This window comes from Agelaius tricolor, unplaced genomic scaffold (genome assembly GCF_023055355.1).
Source record: "Agelaius tricolor isolate 1412-34295 unplaced genomic scaffold, bAgeTri1.0.p SCAF_7, whole genome shotgun sequence".
Taxonomy (NCBI): domain Eukaryota; kingdom Metazoa; phylum Chordata; class Aves; order Passeriformes; family Icteridae; genus Agelaius; species Agelaius tricolor.
This window is the reverse complement of record NW_027269267.1, coordinates 4,133,298-4,150,401: the sequence shown is the minus strand read 5'-3', so window position 1 is coordinate 4,150,401 and position 17,104 is coordinate 4,133,298. Positions and strand designations below refer to the sequence as shown.

Here is a 17,104-nt window from a genome sequence, read left to right as displayed (position 1 = left end):
GAATATAATTTTATGCCCGGTAATGTGATGTTAGACATATGATAGAATGGACATATATAGAGATAGGAACTTATTCCATAAAGAAATGCCCCAGAAAATGAGCCATTTGCTTAAAAATTAAATTCAAGAAGCACATTTCATATGTTTGCCTTAATAAACCTTAACAGCAATTTTAAGTGCATAAGTCTTAGGAATCCCAAATCCTCAGCATTCTATAATTTATTCTCTCCCAAGCCTCTCATTTCCACTTAGAAAACAATTAATTTTGACTATTAATTTTTGTTATTTAAAGTTGATTTTTTTTTCAGGGATACCCTAATTGCTGTCAAACTAACAAACCACATTTTTCCCATGGGATATAATAAAATGGTCATAGCAAAATCATGAGAATAATCCATGTTCTGAAAAACAAGAGCACAGTTTATTTTAAACATAGAAAGAGTGATCATAGGGAAGATGAAGTAAAATATATTGAACTACAGCATTCATTATTAACAGAAAGCAGACTTTTTAAAAAATGTACTGAAAATGCAATTGAGGTAATATATTTGATTTATAGGAAAAACACTGATTATGTAACTGATTTGATGTTATGTTTCTATTTAATACACTTTCCAATGTAGCCATCCTTTTTCTTAGCAGAATGAAATATGTTTTTCTTTGGAATCTACTTTTTCCTTCCCTTTATGACTGCAAAGAAAGGGAAAAGGTCACTTTCTTTCATAAAGTAAATATCCTGGTAATTTGTGACTCACTAAAACAATATTTCTTGGGCCCAATTCCACCCCATCTGCCAAGTGCTTGTTAGCAGGACTGTGTTCACCACATTCACCTGATGTGGACACACATCTCAAATTAAGATTTTTGTTGGTAGAGGTCAGTCTGGGAGAGTTTGATAACTTTTCCTCACTGTGAAGCAAGGCAGGACTGCAAAATGCATTCCCTGAAGGTTCCACCTCCCTGCATTTCCAGCAGAGAGAGCCTGGGGATGGATCTAAGGGAGCTTCCTTCCCATTTTGGTGTTGGTCCAGCCCATCCTGGCCTTTGACACATCCCTGAAGCAGAGAAGTGCAAGTTTGTGACAGGACAATCACAAGAATTCAAATGCAGTCTGCAAGACTTTCCTTTCCCCCCTGTTTTGCAGAAGCATCATTTTAGGAGCACATTAATCTGATCTGACAAGGAGTAGAACTGAAAAGAAAAAAAGTCCAAGCATATGAACAAGGCCATTAAACCAAGTTCTCTGCAGAGCAATGCACTCAGAAGTTAATTACAGCTGAATCTTCCCAGACCTTTGACCTTTTCATCTCTTGGCATTTTTGTACATTTGTTTCTGGCTGAAAGCAGGAAGCTAAAGAATCTGGTTAAAATCCCACAATCACACAGTATCATTAATTGCTTTTCCTGCAGGTTAAGAATGTGCAGGTTAGCACTGGTGTTTGGCACTTGCAGTGTCTCATTAGTGAAACCTACAGCACCAGCTCCTGGAATAGAAGATCAACTGTCTAAATTGAGTATTCTTAATTACTTGGAATATTCTTTTTCCCCACACTCGAGAGCAAGTGGAATGCTGCTGTTATTGTCTCAGTGCACAAGTGTTGGTGGTAGAGATAAGTCTGTAACAAAGCCCTGACAGGAGTAATTCATCTTCAAGATTAACGGAGCAATTCTGCACGTTGCTTATGTATTAATGAAACACGAGTGTGGTACATGGTAATGAATGTTCCCCCAGCAGCCTGAAAAGGTGCTCTGCTGCAGCACAAGTCCTCTAAATATGGTTTTTTTCCACTCACCCTGAGAGCCTAGCACCAGCCCTCCTAATTTATATCAACCTGTGTTGCCATGAACTTGAATGAGATTAAGGCCAAATGTTTGTTATTATTGCTTATTCTCATTAATTGCAAATATATGTTTATCTCTTAACAATCAGCAACGTGTGGTGTTAAAATATTTTTCCTCACTGGTCCCTGAGAAACTGGAAATGGCACTAAGAGGGTTTTGGGATTCTGTTTATCACTGTCACTGATCAGGCCCCGTGTGACCTTGTTTGGTGGGTGGAAGTCCCAGGGGAAGAGTTTAATTGGAGTCCTGGAAACTGAAAGTTACTCCCTGCCCACCATCTGTGCATTGGGCTGGTTGATCACCAGCACAGGCTACTGCAGGGAGGTTTGAAATGAGGGGAAACTCAACCAGGACAACATTATCAGAGTCAGATTTTAGTGCTGTGAATTACAGCATCAGGAAAAAAAAAAGCAAAAAAAAAAAAGCAGATGTTACAGTTGGGAAGACTGCCATCTTTTAAAAATGATGGAAAAGCAATTTAGGTTAAGTCCCTTGTTTCTAAAGATTACAAAGTATTTAGTGTGAAATTCATTAACAGCTTGGGGAAACAGCTACCACTTCTTTTGGCCCAGAGGATTTCTGCTGAGTATTGTAGCAGTAAGCAACTTTTAAAAATTAAAGAGGAGAAATCTCCACAACTTTAATTGAAGTTCAATATTTTCCGTGGTTTCTAAGGGATTTGTCTTGCTGATTCCACTCAAACCCTCTACCTAGTTTTAAAGATAAAAAAATATATAACGCCAGTGCAGCATGAATCTTTTCTTGCTCAAAGATGTGATTTTTCTTCTTTTGTAAAGAAGATAATTTCAGAAAGAATGCTGATTCAATCACTGGTGTTATATACTCAAACCTGCACTTATCACCAATGAATATCACTCTAAAAGAGTATTTTCAAAATAATAAGAATGGGAAAACTCTGGTCTCTTTCCTAGAGCTGAGAGATAGTATAAAAATATGCAGCCAGATCTATCATGAAATCATCTCTATCACTGCTAACAGTAACTGGGGACTGCCTGTGCATACAGACATAAATTGTTCATCATGGGCAGAACAGAGAAAAAATTCTGTAATATGAAAATACATTTAGTTTGTAGCTGGATGACTGAGACAACTTTTGGAAATTAAGGATGAGATTAGAAAGAGGCAGTGAAAGACAAACAGGCCATCCCCATATTATGAAAAATGAGCACCTGCCTTCCTTTCCCTTCACTGATTTACATTTTCACCCAAAGTGAGAGAAAGTCCTTGAATTAGGCTGAAGAAGAGCTCATTGTTTTAAAGGGACACCCTTGACATTACATAAGTAAACTTATAAACTCAGGCAAATACAGGAGCATTTCTCTGTGTCTGGGTAAAAGTCACTGGGGAAGTCCTTCTGCCGCCATTGTTTTTATTTGAATTGTGATGTCTCAAGCCTTGCAATGATTTGATTTGCTTCAGTTTAGGAGCTGTAATTAAAGGACAAGTGGTTCAACCAAAAAAAGTTCCTTTTCCTGCAGTTTTTACCTATTAGGTGTCTGCAACCTCCAAAATGCAATTTCTGCAAGTGTAGAACATCATAGAGTTTTAAACTGAATTGGAACTTTCTTTGGAAAAGTTTTCCACTTTAAATTTTATGTTTTTTGTAGGTATGTGACATGCTAAGTATCAAAGCTCTGCTGGGTAAGACTAAAGATGTGTCAGCTCAATGAGAAAATGAGCACTTGCTTGCTTGCTTATTCTAATTATTGCATGACAGTGATAAGAGGCAGTGCTTTCATGTCAGAAATTTGTTAATAGTTTTCCTTTGGTAATTCAGAACGGTTGATGACTAAAGTATCTGGAATTTGCCTGTCAAAGTTGTAGTCCCAGCCAAGGCTGCTGTGTCTGCAATAACACACAGGTAGATCAAGTCAAAATAATTCGTGTAGCAAGTTATTGATGTCCTGATGTAAGCCAAAAAAGACAGAGAGAGGAAAAAAAAAGAGAAAAAGCAATTAGATATTATGATATGTGAGAGGACTATGTACTTGCAGAAATAATAAAGGAATAAATTGTTTTCCAGTTTGCCCTTCTAGATAGCATAAACCATATGATTTAATGCAAATTGCAATAACTAAACAGTTTAACTCAAGTATTGAAATATGTTTGTTTCCTTGACACTATAAAAGTTGAGATAATAACTATATTTCACCTCATATTTCAGTGTAATTAAGTTTGAATTTACATTTTCTTTTCTATGAACATATATGCAAATACACCTAAATCTAACTTACCATGATAAATAATGATCAAGAGGAAAAACACTGGAAGAAGGAAAAAATTTACTTTCTTTCTTGAAAACTGCTGAAACTTAAGCTGGGGAAATAGCAGTCTCTTGGCTTGGCTGCATGCAAACTTAAAAATGGAAGAGGAAAATAATCCCCAATCAAAAGGAAACTCAGAAAAGGATCTGCTGGACTTGTGCCAGAGTAGCAGAGTGAGGAAAGGGAGACACTGCCTTTCCCAACCCCTTTGAATTGTGGTGTTACAAAATGGGTCATGTTGGTGTGAGTGTGAGAGAAACTTAGTGTTTGGCATCCCCAAAATCTGTGAACCAGGCAGATTAATGGAGGGAAACCAGGGAGGGGAGGTGCCAGCCCTGCCTTGGCCCTGAGGGGTGCACAGGCCCTGCCCAACGTTCTGGGGCACTGAGGGGCTCCCTTGCAGTGACCAGGTGGCCCCTGCCATGTGTTACAGGATCTCAGAATCATCAAGGTGGGAAGAGCCCTCCAGGATCACCCAGTGCCACCCCAGCCCCACCAGCATCACCCCAATCCCTGTCCCCAAGGCCACATCCAGACTGCTCTGGGACAATTCCAGTGACTCCAAACCTCCCTGGGCAGCTCAGCCCAAGGCCTGACCACTCTGCAAGGGAAATTTCCTGTCCCAGTCTCCAACCTGAGCCTCCCCTGGTGCCATTTGAGGCCATTTCCTCTCCTCCTTCCCCTTGGGACAGGGCAGCAGAGCCTGACCCTCCTCACTGCCCCTCCTGGCAGGGACTTGTGCAGAGCAGTGAGGGCCCCCCTGAGCCTCCTTTTTTCCAGGCTCAGCCTCTTCCCAGCTCCATCAGCCATTCCTCATAACTCACACATTCCAACCCCTTCCCCAGCTCCATTCCCTTTTCTGGACATGCTCCAGCCCTTCAATGCCCTTTGAGAAATGAGGGGTCCAAAAATGGACACAGGACTTGAGGTGTGGCCTCAGCAGTGCTGAGAAGAGCAGGGCAGGAGTGACAGAAGCCAGTGATCACTTCACACACACTTTCTTGATGGCAAAAAGGGAACTCCAAGAAAAATGAAGAAGTGTTTTTAAAAAGGGAACCAAAAGGGTCATTTGAAAGCTTAAAATCTTTGCAGGTGTCATGGCTTCAGCTGAAAGATCATGTATAGGGGACAATGTCATCTGTTAAAAAGCTATCATCTATCAAATGCTGCTGTGGTCAAACAAGAGGCTAAAGAAGGATTACAAAAGAAAGAAATCATCCTTCAGAAACTCATTGTTATGTCCAAAACCAGAAAACACGGAATAACTCAACCTCTGGTAGATTTTATTGTGTGGAAACATAACATGTCAGGCCACAGAGATTTTTAGAAACAATTTGAAAAGGTATCGAGGAAAGAGTGCATTTATGTACAGACACAACAGAAATAAAACTTCTGCCAGAGTGTACAGAGGCCTAATAGATTAGGAATGTGTAAAGGAGTTGATAGGAGAAGATAAGGCTGTACCAAAAAACCCACAAAGGATCTGTTGCCAAAAAAGAGGTCTATGGAACAAATAGGCAAAATGAATGTAAGAAACCAGATACTCAAAAGCACCGATATATCACAAAAATAAAGAGAAAAACAACAAAATTACATAAGAAGTGCTAAAAGGCATCAAGAGAAACTCAAAACTGTTGAGGAAGAAGAGTTCTGCACCTGTATAAAAACCTGTCTAAGCAGCAGGTCCTGGTTTGAAGAGAGTTCTTTGGGCAGTCACCAGCACGAGTGTGAAAGGTGTGAAGGGTGAGGTGACAGAGACTCAGGATAAATTCAGAGAAACCTGACACAGGTGGTTTTTATGGATCTGCTGGTGCAGAATAATCCTGTAGGGTAAAACTTAATTATTTTGTAGTGCAGACAGGAGACAACAAAATCCCAGGTGCCGCAGAAGATGCGGTAACAAATTAATATTCTCTTTGTCTCTCCTCCCTCCTTTTCCCACCCAAAAGAATGAGCTATCAGATTGCATTATCTGGTGGAAGATTGCAGTGAGCAATGGAATGCACGTCCTCACACCTCCCATAATTAAGCTGAGAACCTTATTGCACAGAATGTCACAGACACTACAGATTTACATGGGTTTAGGAAGTGCTTGGACAAATTCATGGCAGGAAACATCCCACTGGGGACTATTCAATGCAGAGATGCCACCAGAAGCTCAGGAGGGCCCTAAGCTACAGACTGCCAGAAACTGGGAAAATCTTCTGAAATATCAGTATGTGCTTGCCCTGTTCTTACAGACTTTATTAGGTCATCCACCACCATTCATCATCAGAGACTGGATGATCTGATGCAATCTGGCTGCCTCTTTTTAATATATATATAAATATATTTTGATTTTAAAAATGGCTTTTGGTATTATTTTAATTTTTTTTTCCAAAATTGCCTAGAAAAGGAGCCCCTTTATGCAGTGGATCAGATATAAAGCATGTAGGAGACAGGAGCCCCAGTCATTCCCTGTCAGAAGGGAATCAATCCCATATTGTTTACCTGTTCTGGAGAAACCCAAAGTCACAGGTATAGGTTATTTACATTCATAGAATATAAAGTACATTTTATGTTTTTCCTATTGACACTTTCATTCTATGTAAATAAGGAAATGTTCAGTAATACACATGCTGGAGCCATTGAATCCTCTTAAATATTTTTGAAACCACTATAACACCTTCCCTCTCCCCCTCTTTGCTTCAGTTGCTACTTTAATATTTCAAGATGAGTATGAATTCAGAGCCACCTTAAAAAAAATACCTCACAAAAAAACCCAGCAGCAATAGACAGGAGGCTTTTTGCAGATGTGAAAGAATTATCAACTTCATTCAATCGGTTATGCAAAGCAGAGAAAAAAATCCAAATATGCTTACCAGGCTGCTAGTCAGGGTACCCTCTAAGGAGGGGAAGATTTGTGTTTTGAGCTTATTTAGGCAGAAAAGAAATTGATCATCTGTGTATTGACATGTTCAAACCACTAAACCACAATTTTGTGAAAATCAGCTTTTAGCACTCTTTTTCATTTACGAGAAAATCTTTGGTGAATTTCAACCAAATTTGCAACTAGGTTGAGTCTGACCAGATTGTCTTGTCATTGGCAGACAGCATTTTCAGAAAATCTTTGCTTAGATCTGTTCAGAATTTTCTTATTCATTGATTCCAGGAAGAAGGAAATCTTAGGTATTCTATTAGGATTAGAGTGCAAATCTAAGTTTTCCCATTTCTATCAGGAATTCCAAAGCAAAGTTGAGTCAAACTGGTGAAGTTGTAATAGTGACACAGAGACTTTGCTTCTAAAATTTTCAAAGATATAAACTGGGGCAGTGAGTAATCCTCAGAATTACAAATTATCACCTTAATACGGATTTCACAGTTTGAAATTCGCCATCAGGTTGTTAAGGGTTTTTAATTTGCTTCTGTATGATCAATGCAAGGTTTTGCTCCTTTGTTTTTTTCAGATTTTGTTTTAGGTTATCAAAATTTAAAGTAAAGCAGAAATTGGCTTCAGGCAAAAGATAAATTACATGTAATTTTCAATGAAAAATCTCAGCATAATCCAGGACACTGAACATTACCCATCCCTAGCTGCTTTGGCTCTCCAAGTTTAGCCAGAACAAAATCCAGCCCAATTAATGCCAAGTTAAGTTGGGTATGGAATCACAGATAAGGATCTGAGAAAGGATTTTCCATTTCTGTGTAATTTTTTTTTTTTTTTTTTGTAGCAATGGATAATATTTGGATTTGAAAATACGTTATGTGCTCACTAGAAACTGCTAAAGTGAAAACTCATTTACAGAGGTGGATATTGAAGTGCCAACATGATGTCAGGGCAGTTCCAGGGGGAGCTTTCAGCCTTCTTAGAAGGTGCTTGCTGGTGACAAAAATTCCTGTTGCTGTTTGAAGGACTTCTGCACCCAAAGCAGAGTGGGAAGCAGGTCAGGGGGGAATTCTGTCCCCTGTGCCCTGCTCAGGTGAGAGCCCACCTGCAGACCTGCCCTAGGAAGGGGAAGGGAAGAGGAGAGGAGAGGAGAGGAGAGGAGAGGAGAGGAGAGGAGAGGAGAGGAGAGGAGAGGAGAGGAGAGGAGAGGAGAGGAGAGGAGAGGAGAGGAGAGGAGAGGAGAGGAGAGGAGAGGAGAGGAGAGGAGAGGAGAGGAGAGGAATGTGGACATCTCAGAGCACTTTCCAGTGTCCAAAGGGGTTACAGGGAAGTGAGAGAGGGACAATTCATCAGGAACTGGAGTGACAGGAGAAGGGGGAATGGCTTCAAACTAAAAGAGTTTAAATTAGGTGTTAGGAAGAAATTATTTACTCAGAAAGTGGTGAGGCCCTGGCACAGGGGGCCCAGAGAAGCTGTGGCTGCCCCTGGATTCCTGGAAGTGTCCAAGGCCAGGTTGGATGGGGCTTGGAGGAACATGGGTGTCCTGGTTTAGGAAAAATCTGGGAGGAAACCATTCCCCTGGAATTCTTTTTCATTCGGATATAGTTTTAAAGGTGCAGAATTTATTTCTATGCTAAACAGATGAATGGGGATACAATTGAGAATCATAAAGTACCTCAGGACACTGGGATAGTGGAAGATGTCCCTGCCTGCTGCAGGAGGTGGAACTGGACGATTTTCAGATCCCTTCCAACCCAAACCACTCCATGACTCTATGAATTTCTCTTTCACTCCCACCACAGCACTCAGACCTCAATGAGAGCATTACCAAAACTCTGCAGTAGCCAAGAACTCTTCTCAGATTTTTTATAGCTCTGTTTGTCCCTACCCAGTAGAAGAAGGTATTTTTGTGCCTCTTTTTTTTGATGTCTTGGAGAAAGGACACTTGATCCCTGTTGAGGCAGGGTCCTGGCACTGATGGAGCCCTTCCAGTAATGCAATATTTCTACAGCATAACTGGAATTTTGCCCTTCAAGGGACTTGACACTACTGTATAATTTGTTGTCACAATAGGACAAGAAATAAAACGACGTGGACACTGGAACTCTAAGGTAATAAGAAGGGAAGTTTATTTTTTGACTCCAAGATTTATAGACTTTCGAAAGTGACAGTGGATTGGAGGATGAAAGTGCCACCTCTTTAATGACACTGGACAAACTAACAGCCTATCAAATTTTCCTTCTTCTAGAAAAGAATGTAAAACAATAATTATTTACATAAAAGTGCACGAGAAACTTAATTACAAGAATGTAAACATCAGAAGGCTTAGAAGAACTTAGAAAAACGGGGCAACAATTTATGATTATGTTTTTATACTGGTTTACCAGCATATTGACAAGGAAGTAAGAGAAATTACATTCCATGCTGTGAGGTCTGTTGGTGAGGAAGATGAAGGTAGAGGAGAGTAAAAGCATGGTGGGAGTGGAGGGAGTGTGGACACATGAAGGTTCTACTCGGGGGAAGGAACATTTTTGCTCTATTCCCCCAAAAAGCCAACACACTGTTCTTGCTAATATGAGGAAAGTTCCATGAAATATGCACAAGCACTAATTTCCTAAATAATCTCACATTACCACAATGCTTGGAGTCTTTTTTTAGTAAAGGGAGTCAATAAAACAGGAAAAGCAGAGCTTTATTTGCACACATGGGCAGGCACAAAGCAGCATTTTAGCTGGCACTGGAGTGATGAGAGCAATCCCTGAAGAATGCTTCCTCCAGACCAGACCTTGAATATTTAATAATGGTGAATTACCAGAACCCTTCAACCATAATGAAGGAATAAGCAGGCAATTAGAGCAAACTGCAAATCCCTTGCCCTAAAAACCCTCCAGCATTTTAACTCTCTCTGTGCATCTGCCATTCCCTTCTGATTTCTCCCACTTATTTAAAAATCACAGTGAGAAAAGGCTTTTTAGCATCTCTTAGAAACCCTCCTCCATCCTTCTCCTTCTCGGAAACAAACTGTATTGGTATCTTCTCTTGCAAAATTCAAATCCACTGCTTCTTACTGAAACTTCCTGTAGCATCTTGAGCTGGTATCACACCCATTCTCACATGAAATGTGAGATATAATCCGGAAACGCACTTTCATGTGCAGAAAGAACAATGATTAATCCTTGCAGAATGTCAGAAAAACAAATCAAGTTGTCAGGAACATCTGAGGACATCAGCAACCAGTGGTGTGTTGGCCTCCTTTCTGTTGGTTAGTGGTTTGTTGGTGTTAGACAAACCCAGCAAAGATGAGAAGAAAATGATTTATGTGTGCAGTGATAGCTCCATACTTCTGAAATATCTCTGAAATCCTTAGAAATTTGGAAGAGGCTGAGCAGATGAATGAACATTTGGACCTAAACCTGCAACTAAGCCAGGAGTTTCATATATGCAGCCACAGAATGGTTTGAGTTGGAAGGGATCTTAAAGATCATCTCATTCCACCACCTGCCATGGGCAGGGGCACCTTCCACTGTCCCAGGCTGCTCCAAAACCCATCCAGCCTGGCCTTGGGCACTTCCAGGGATGAGACATCCACAGCTTCTCTGGGAAATCTGTGCCAGGGCCTAACCACCCTCATGGGAAAGAAATTTTTTTCTAATATTTAATCTAACCCTACTCTCTTTCAGTTTGAAGCCATTCTCCCTTGTCCTGTCACCACATCCTCTTGTGAATAGTCCCTCTCCAACTTGATTAGTATCATCTTTTGTATCATTTGAAGAAACAAGTGTCCTGTGCATTACATTTGGAACATTCTCCAGTGGGATCTGATCCCCTAGATTACAATCTTAAGATCTACTGATACAGAGAAAGAATGGAAAAAAAAGCCCTCATGGCTTATGGATGTCACTGAAATGGAATTTGTAAGGAATAATGAGAAACTACAACCAGACTGAGGAGGATTTAGGTAATTGGGTCAACAGATGGTAAAGGGTGTGGTACAGAAATATGTAAAATAATTAGTCTGGGAAAAGGAAACCAATCATCCAGCACACTGATGAGGAAACAAGTGTTGATTATTGTGGAGAAATCATTGAAATAATCAAGACAGTGCCCAGCAGTAGGGAACAATGCAAACAAGTCATTAAGCTGTGGTAGAAAAAGGATAAAGAGATAACAGGTGATCTAATTTCTGTTTGCTAGATCTGACTTTTACATCTGGTCATAGGATTAAGAACCAAAATCAGTGTTTCCTTATAAGTGATGCTTAAAGCCTTGTCTTAATGTACATATACTGCACTAAGTATTCACTGCTGAGAAGATGGAAGTACCAGCACAGAAAATTTTTGGATACCATCTCATATTTTTATGTGGCATTGCTCTATGGATGTTGGGAATAATGTCATGGCCCTGGAGTGAACATTTAATGCAACAGAGTAGCAAAAATAGTAGAGGACATTATGCCATGCACAATTTTTTTTTTCAGTGTGGCTCCAATTAAAGATTTTGAGATATTCAGAATCATGTTTGTTGTTAGAAGCACCTTGGTTTTTATATTGACAAGTGGCAAACCTCCACACTTAAAGAAATACAAATTAGGAGCATTAGTTTGGCAATTTCTAGTATTTATGTACCTCCAGATGGACTAAATTATCTGATGTTGTAAGTTCTTAAGCTCTTGAGAAGCTCTGTACTTTGCTTTAGCCCAGGCTTGGGCACTGTGCCTTTTAACAGATGTAGAGAGAAGGTTTTTTATAAAACATTCCTTTTAAGCTTCATCTTTAAAGTCTGGTTTTCTGGATAACACACTAAAGAGGTCTGCACCCAAAGTCCTTGTCAAAACCTATTGCTTCTAGGATTTTACACTTCACATGGATAGACATCCCCCAAACTGTACCCAATCCATTTCCAGCTGGATGGAAACGTGGAGACACAAGCTTAGATTGCCCACACCAATCTGAAAAATTGTTTTTCCTGAGAAAAAAGAAGGTGGGGAAGGTTGGTGTGGAACAGAAGCTGAATTCCTTTTTATTGGAAAGGACATGTTTGCATTCTAATTCATTCTGTATAGGAGCTGGCTTAAACTGAAGTTTCTGTAACCTGGAGAAATAATAATGACCATAAATTCCCTGTAGATATATATTCCTTTCTGTTCTCATGTGAAGTTGTATTTTCCATTGTATGGTTCAGAAGAGAAACATGATACACCTGAAGTCAGAGAGAATGATGGCATGTTTAAAGCTTTTTCAGAAACAGAGGTGATAATATTTATGATCTGGGTATTCCAAAGCATGGGCCACATTTATTAGAAATTAACTGTATCAAGCAGAACATTTCTCTAATTAAGAGGCTGAATTTTTCATGTAAAACCAGCATAGATACATGAACTTTATCTACAACCTTCCACAAAACAAAGGGCTTTTCCTCTCTGTTCATCCTGTTGATCAGAAAAACCTATTCTAAATGCTATTGTTGCTGTTTTTGGAGTGAATCTTTATGTTTGCAGTAACTTTTCTAGACAGCAGATACAATTCCTTTCCCATTCTCAATCTATTAATGCTTCCAATGTGTTTATTGTGTGGTGTTATCTAAAATCACATGGTTGACAGTGTTGTTTCCTCTTGCTTTTATAGACTTGAGGGAACAAATTTTGTTTCATAATCCCCACTTCCATCTTCTTCTTTAGATAACTAGCAGAATATGTCGGAAGCAATTATTTTGAAGTAACTTCTTTTATTCTCATAGTAAAGGATTTCCAGTTTTTCTGTTTGATTGACCTCAATTTGATACCATATTATTGTGGTTATTTCCACACATTTTTTAAAGGTACTTTGCTAGAAATTATATTCCATCTAAAACATGTTAGTTCAGGGCACTGAATGTCTCATGTGATGATTCTAATAATATAAAAATAATCACTTTTACACACCCTTGCAGCTTGCTCTCATGTTGCAATTGCTATCAGCTTTTTGTAGCATATTTAGAACTTTTGCCTGTTTCACTCTTTTGACCATTAGGTATTGGAAACAGAAAGATTTCCACTGGTTTTCCTTAATTCCTACCCTTTCCAATCTTTTGGGCCTTTGCTGAGAGGAGCTGTGAATGAAGGTGCAATAAGGAATAAAGGAAGGCCATTCATGAGACTGTTTTAATGTTGGCAACAACTCTAGGGGTCCTTTATTCCTTGAAATAAACCAATTTTTGAATCTTAGTTCTGAGAAAGTTAATACTTCTCTGTAGCATTTAACACCTCCTGTTTTTTCAGTCATTTGTCAGACTGGAATAATAACACTTAAACTGCAAGAATCCTCCTCTCTTCTCTTCCAATGACTAAACAACCCAATGTTGATACTTTCAGTGAATTTAGAAGTTGATGAGCAGTGTGGTCCCATGGATAGAGCTGTAGTTCAAGGTTAAAAAATATGAGAACTTTGAGTAGTGCTGCCACTGTGGCTCTGTTGTGTCCCCACAGTGACTTCAGGCAGCTGCGGTGTGACCTTGGACAGGTCATTTCTGGGTAATTCGGTTTTCTCTCCATTTCCCTCTGTCTTGTCCATTTATATTGTCCATTTAGAGGCTCTGGATAAGGTTCTGTGACAGGCTGAGTGTGTATTTGCACAATGCAGAAGATAACAGTGCCCTGCATGGCTCCTGCAGTGCCTGGGAGATATACTGTTATAAATACTAATGTTTTGCTTCCTGATGTTTTTAGAATTTACAAAAAATAAGTGGGACATGATCTTTCCCCCCCCCCTCAAAAAACTACAATGCAACTGTGCTGGATACAGTAGAAACTAAGGACAAAATAAATAAATATAAAAATACTTTTTTGTGGGCCAAAGTAATAATGTCTAAGGCAGGGGAAGAGAAAAAAAATCCATGTGGCAATTTAATGGTCATGGCACAATCCCCTGTGCTACTTGATGCATGTACAGGTATATGTGGGTCCTAAAACCTCCTAGCACCCTATGTATCATCAGTTTCTGCAGCCCTTTGGACTATTTTAATTATTTTTCACTTAATAAATTTGTTCTTGATGGTGAAAACCCAGTTATCTTGATGCAGAAAACAAAATTTTCATGAGTAAGTTTCAGTCAAACTAGAATTGTACTGGTGCAACAGCTCTGTTTCAGGTGGAATATTGGGAAGAGGTGGAAAAGTTAAATTATTTTGGCAGGGACAAAACTGGGCTGTGAATGTATAGAAGTGGTCATTGTGTAGAAGAGATTGTTCATCCTTTCAGTTACAACAAGCAAAAGAAATCCCAGCTGGTTTAGGTAGAATATAGAATCACAGAATGGTTTGGGATGGAACTTCATCCCATTCCACGCCCTTGCCATGGGCAGGGACACCTTCCACAATCCCAGGTTGCTCCAAGCCCCATCTTGCTTGGGCTTGAACACTTCTAAACTTGGGGCAGCCTCAGCTTTTCTGGGCTACTTGTGCCAGGGCCTCACCACCCTCACAGTAAAGAAATTCTTCCTAATTTCCAATTTAACCCCAATTTCTGTCATCATGATCCATTCCCCCTCGTCCTGTCCCTCCAGTACATGAAGGGTCCTTCTCTGGATATCTCACTCTAACTTGTCTTTAGAACTCTTATAAAGAAAAGCTTTTAAAATCTCTGTTTGAAAATATTTGTAAGGTATCTGTCCAAAGGGAAGAGCTTGTTAAATTAATATACATGAACCTCAGAGAGTCCTCCTTGGAAAGAACATTGCCAGAATATCCTTTTGTAAAGGAAGGGGATGGGAATCACTCAGCTTCAGTTTTCACAAAAAACATGATTAAATACATGTCACTATTCTTAATTCAGTAACAATGGTGAGATAAATGTAAGTAGATTAAAAAATATATATCTGTAAATAAATATATATATATATTTAATAAAATGCTTAAAGATTTTAAAACTGTTGGACCAAAACCCCAAAACGGAGTAACAAAATATTTTGAGGAAAAAAAATGAGCAAAACATGAGTCCAATCACAGTCAGCAGCAGGTCATAAAAAGCAATTGCCTCTATTTAAAAATGTTTCAGAGGCCATAATTATTTTTTGTTAACATAAATGCTCTTATAGCATGTTTTATTTCCTTTCATTTAGGGAAATAAAAAGAAGAAGAAATGCCCAAATAGAAACAAGTGTGAAATATATTGGCTTTTGTACAGCTTGTTTCTCATCCATTCAGTACAGCAGGTGGTCAGCAATACCTCTCAAGAAGTGCTGTTACTCCCATAATTTTTTCCATCTTGGCCATTTTCTCCCTCCCAGGAAAATTTGAGATCTTCCATGATCACAAAAATATTTTCAGCTTGCTTTTTTTAAAACCAAACTTGCTTAAATTCACTAGTGAAAGATCATATTTAACATATTTATATCAGGCATAATGCCTTTGCAGGATCCTGATCATTCATAACGAGGAGGAAAATTTATAGTTCATTCTGTTCTATTTGTCTTCCTAAGTGCAATCTTGGATGGCAATATGGGGATAAATTATAACTGCAAATTAGTTTTCTGCAAAATGGTTCTTGAACATTGAAATTTTCTATGCCATAAAAGGGAATTGTACAGACTTATAAGAAAACAAAAATTATTTTTATTGTGCTTTCCGCAAAGAACCCTAAGGACACTTTTCCAAAGGAATAAATCTGCAAATGGCTGATAATTGAATGTTGGGATTTCATAACCTGCTTGGAAAACCTGGTCCACTGATGCACTACTCTGCTATTAATTTTTTTTTTTCTTAAATGAGGAATAATTTTACTGAAGCAAACAGACTCCTAAGTGGTACAAATGACCAATGAACTGATGCTATAAACTCTGCGTCTAAAAGGAAAGACCTTATGTTAAAGCTGATGTTACAGGATCAAAGGCCATTATATTACAGAAAATCAGTGAGTCTGGGCATGAAAAGTCAGAAGAAGATGGTTGAGAATGGCCAGCATGGTACTATGAAGCAGAATCCTGAAGTTGAATTAAATTCTATTATAGACATGATTTTTTGTTTGGTGTTTGCACAGGGGCTGTTAAAGCAGAGTTATGGTGCACAGGGAAACCACCATTATCAATAATTATGTTTCTAAATCAACTCCAATAATGAAAAAAGAAAAAAAAATCATCCTAAGTTAGTAAAAGGAAATATGAAAAATGTTTTTTTCTGTATGACTTTTTAACCATAGAGCATTTACTGAGGTAGACACAGCCAAATCCATTCTTTCCTAACAAAAATACCTTGATCTTCAAATTGAACTTCCACTGTGAATAAAGAAAAGTAAATTTTGAGTTGCATTAGGAGGAACATGGTCAGCTGAGGGAGGGAATGTATTTTCCTCCTCTAGCTGGTGCTGGTGAGGTCACAGCTGGAACACAGCTGTTGGGATAGATGTGGAGAAGCAGGAGATGCTCCAGTGGAAGGCAAGGCAAAGAAATAATTTCTCCTCTTAAAGTTAGAGCTTGAATTTCTTCAATTCCAAGAGTGTTTTATACTTGGCAATAAATTATTTTCTTTTCATCACTGAATTTTATTCAGTAACTACAGCGTAATCACCAGTACATAAAACAATGTGAAAGAAAATTAGACCTTGTGTAAAAACTTTAACGAATCTTGTATCTTTATAGGTAGGGTGGTTTTTGGTGTTGGAGTCTCTATTCTGATTCCAGTCCTTTAAGAATGTGCAGAAACTAATAACATATCAAAGCTGGTCTAAAGTTTCATTTATTGATAACCTGTGACAGCAATAAATGTTACCTTAGTCATGTCTTGTGAATTAAAAGAGATGATTCACCATTGGGCTGGAAAAAGGAAAACAAACCCAAAGTACTGACATCAACAGAAAGAAATGCCATTTTTCTGCAGGCAGCAATGATTTAATGAGTTATGTTTAATGTGACCAAATTAAACAGTACCCAGACTTTGCTATGGCATGGGCCATCCATGAGTTTCACAGGGGTCTAAATCTGAATTTTGCCTTTGGTTGGTCCCATGGCAAAGATCCCAAGTGACTCTGTCCCAGAGCCATGACTGGAAGCTGTGACAGCATGCAAAGATTTCTCTCCTCAGCTGCATTTTCTGCACACAATAATTTTGTTTTTACACCAGGGCTGCCCTTTGAATCAGAGCC

General features: G+C 38.9%; 1 protein-coding gene across 4 annotated transcripts in view; it reads left to right on the top strand.

The window, feature by feature from the left end:
• Nucleotides 1-17,104, top strand: part of DSCAM (DS cell adhesion molecule) — a 479,690-nt gene that overhangs the window by 196,171 nt on the left and 266,415 nt on the right. The window lies entirely within an intron of this gene.